Below are 4,371 nucleotides of genomic sequence, written 5' to 3' on the forward strand. Positions count from 1 at the left end.
CTGGCTCAGCATCATTCCTGCTCTATGCACCATGGACAACCACATTGAGATTGGTGTCTACCTATGACCAAACTTACCCAGGAAATATTGTTTGGGTTGGAGGGTTGATCCTTTAATTTGCAGAAATTGAGCCTTCAGAATAATTTAAATTTAATGTTAGCCTTTCATTTTTTATATTTTTTAGTTTTTTAACGATTAAGGGGGTGTGTATTAGGGAAGTTAACAGGTTATTACAAGTCAGGATCAGAAAACATTAAGGGCACAGATATTGGTCCACATCAACACCCCTCATCAACCAGCAGTCCGGTCTCTCTCTAGTCCTTAGCCTCTCTGCCGTTCTTCAGATGCCTCAACGCTGTTCAACAATAGGAAACGTTTAAGGCTTTACCTCATGACTGGAGGGCTTGTACCTTGCACTATTAGGTTTATGGATGAGGATCAGCTTGACCATGGGCTCTGGGATCAGACTCTAGAGCAGCGGTTCTCAACCTGTGGGTCGCGACCCCTTTGGGAGTCGACCGACCCTTTCACCGGGGTTGCCAGATTCATCATAGCAGCAAAATGACAGTGATGAAGTAGCAACAAAAATAATTTTATGGTTGGGGGGGGGTCACCGCCACATGAGGAGCTGTATGAAAGGGCCGCGGCATGAGGAAGGTTGAAAGATGAAATTCAAGTAACTCCAGGTTGAGTTTGCTTCATAGGCTGTTCCTACTCCGCCTCAAGGATTCCCGGTGGCACAACGGTTAGGCACTCAGATGCTAACTAAAAAGTCAGTGATGCGACCCCATCCACTGATGTGCAGGAGAAAAGGCGTGGTTCCCTGCGCCTGCAAAGCTTTCAGCCTGGGAAGCCCTGCGGGGCCATTCTTCTCTGTCCTAGAGGGTCTCCAGGCAGGAGCCAGAATCAAATGAAGAGCCCAGCTAGCCAAAGTTTCTATTCATGGATCCCCTTCACCCTCTGTGATGTGTGTGTGTGTGTGTGTGTGTGAGCGTGTATGTGTAAGCATGTGGTTGTTTTACCATGGGCGTCAGCACTGGCTTCTGCTATCTTAACGGACTCCCTCTCCTTGGGCGAGTCTTGGTTAAATGTCGGCTTCCACTCTCTGTCACAACAGCTAAGGAGACATCATGGCTGCTCTGTGGACGAGAAAAACAAACAACAGCAAAACGCCAAACAAAGCAAGCACAGTTGCGGGGGATGGATTTCAACTCTCGGGGTCCTTGAGTGTGTTACAGTCCCACTATGCTCCAGTGGGATCAGGGACATCTACGGTGCTTCGGAAGTAGGTCCCAGGTCTCCTTTCTAGGACACCTCTGGGTGGATCTGAACTGGCAACCTTCCACGTAGTAGTCAACCGCTTCACTGTTTGCATGGCTTGGGGACTCCTGTTCTATGGATATACTGAATGAAAGAGCTAAGGGTCGTGAACGGCAGAGAACAACCTAGTTGGAAGTCTCAGTGTGTCTGGTTTAGGGCTGGTCACTGAGAACCCGTGCCCGTTGGCCCCCTCGCTGGGCTGCGTGGATGCCGGTGTAATCCTGCCAACACTGATGCACCTTCTCCCCCGAGTGCCTGCTATTAATTTTGTCACGGGATGCCGCATCAGGAAAAGAACTGCTCCTTTCAGTCATGAATATTACCAGCTTCATGTCTGGCAATCACATAAGGAATTGATTGGACCCAGCTTGAGTCCTTCTGGAACAAGGGACACCTGGAGGTCTCACGGCACGAAGAGTCAGACTTGCTATTGAAGTGATGACCTGAGGAGAGAGCCCCATCGACGGGGAGCCGTACGGGCATCATGTGTACTGGTGGTTTCCAGCCTTTCACTGCAGCCCTGAGTCTGCTGTCTCCTGTTAATAACTGAGTCCACATGCAAGGCAACACAGTGAGAGGGGTTTTTGTTTTGTCAGAAGGACTGATGGCCTTTTGCAGACAGGATCCTCGCCCGGGTATGTTTTCCTTTTAGAATTTCACGGAAATCCTTGGCCAGGTTTGCTTCCAGGTTCTTATTCCAATTCGATTGGGCTAGGTTATAAGAAGCTATATCGTTACCCCCTTTGGACCCATTTCTAGTCAAGGAAGAGTAAGAATTAGGACAGCTAGCCTACAGGAAAGCCAAGAGACTCTGGTTGATTATTTCTGGTGTTGCAGAAGAAGGAGGTAACAGACCTACTATGTACATACCACCGATCCTCCTTGTTCTAGTTAGACCTGCCCTCAGAACAAGTGTGTCAGTCAGGGTACATTAGAGAAACAAATCCACAGAAACCCATGTGTATAAGAGAAAGTTTTATATAAAGGGTAAGTGCACATCAAGAAAACAGCCCATCCAGTGCTGCCCAAGCCCACAAGTCCAACATTAGCCCAAATGTCTGACACGAATCCACAAAGTCCTCCTCCATCTCACAAAAACTCACGCAATGATGCTGACTGCAGAAGGAAAGCCGAGTCAGTGAATGTGTAAACATCTCAGCGCTGGCAGGGGTCTCCACACGGGTGCTCCAGCACTGAGGGCTACATCGGGATAGGTCCATGCGGCTTCTTCTCAGGGATGTCTTGCTGAAAGTGAGCTTTGCCAGCTGAAGCAGGGAACTGGCTAAGGCAGCTGCACCCTGGTCCGACCATCAGAAAGCAAGAGACCCAAGAATTAGAAAGGCTAGGTTCACGGAGCCATTTATCCCTCCGCCCCTCAACTCACCCCACATCTTGGCACAATAAACTTTAACTATCTCAACAAGGATCGCCATTAGCTTCGAGGGAATGAGTGAAAATGAACAGGAAAGGAAGGAGACTTGATTATTGCTTTGGCCAACCGGCTGGCTGTGGTTCACCATCTTTACCAGATGGCATCTGGACATTTGTCAAAGAGCGGGTGAAGTATAAATAGATCGGTGTGTTTTTTAAACAAAACTCTTCACAATTTCCTGTAAGAGATAAATGGTAGAGGGTCATGAAGCTTTCAGAAATGCCACCCTCTTGAAGGGGGTGCAGCGATGACGCACTCAGCTGCCCCTCCCGCCCGTCCACGAGAGGAAGATGTGGCCAACTGCTGCTGCGCAGCTGGCAGCGTGGGGAACCCTAGCGGGCAGTTCTGCGATGAGCGGGAGTTGACTTTGTGGCACAGGGTTTGTTTTTTTTGAGGCCACTGCCATTACCCCAGGAACCCTGGTGGCACAAAGGTTGAGCCCTCAGCTTCTAATCACAGGGTCAGCAGGTGCAGTTCACCAGCGTCTCTGAGGGATAAAGATGTAAAGATGTGGCTGCCTGCTTCTCTAAAGACTGCAGCCACGGCGACCCCGTAGGGCAGCTCTGTGAGTCAGAATCCACTCAGCTGGCGATTGGTTTTCAGAGGTCATCCTCTTGACCTCTCAGAAATGGACAGTTCCTGAAGATAGGAACCCTCCTTTTATTTGTTTTAACTTGTGTCCCATCTTCCCCACACCTCTCTCAGTGCTGTGAGAGAAAGAAGGCTGGACAGTGGCTGCTGAATGGATGTCGGGTGGCCAGAAGCGAGAACGCACTGATGAGCGTGGGACTGTCCGGGCACCCTCGATGCTTTGTTGTTGTTACCCCCAATTTTGGTGGCTATAGATGCAAACCTTCACCTAGTTCATAATAAAAAGTCTTTTAAAATGTAGCATACAAGAGGCCTTCAAAAAGTTGGTGGAGGGGAAAAAAGAGGAGCTGATACCAAGGGCTCAAATAGAAAGTAAATGTTTAGAAAATGATGATGGCGACATATGTACAAATATGCTTGATATACTGGATGTATGGATTGTTAAAAGAACTATAAGAGCCCCTGAAAAAAATGATCTTTAATAAAAGGAAAGAGAGAGAGAAACTCATGGTTTCAAATTTGGAAAATGCTAATAAATATAACAATGAAAATAAATATTACACATGTAATGTAAGGTCAATGTAAACTCTGTAAATCTCTTAGAACACTTTCTTTGATTTTTCATTGCACTCACACAGACCCCCATACGCAGATAGCGTGTTTGTGTATGTGCACAGAACATCATTTTACAGGTTGAAGTCATGATGCAGACATGTGGTTATTGTTAGGGGCATGCAGTTGGTTTGGACTCGCAGCAAGTCCACCTGCGTACCACAGAAGGAAACGCGGCCCGGTCCATCATTGGCACCATCCCCATCATCGTGCTGGCCTTGAGCTCATTGTTGCAGCCGCTGTGACGACTAGAACAATGATCTGAGTTGAATTGTGATGCTTTCTCCAGTTAATATTCTATTGTGACTCGCTTCTCAGATAAAATGTTCTTAAAAACATGATTGGCTGTATCTTGCGATCATTAAATCCACTTGTAGAGTTTGACACTTTTGTGTCCGCTGTGAAAAAATACATTT

The sequence above is a fragment of the Echinops telfairi genome, unplaced genomic scaffold (genome assembly GCF_000313985.2).
Source record: "Echinops telfairi isolate 266 unplaced genomic scaffold, ASM31398v2 ScPeMD7_7474;HRSCAF=8512, whole genome shotgun sequence".
Lineage (NCBI taxonomy): Eukaryota > Metazoa > Chordata > Mammalia > Afrosoricida > Tenrecidae > Echinops > Echinops telfairi.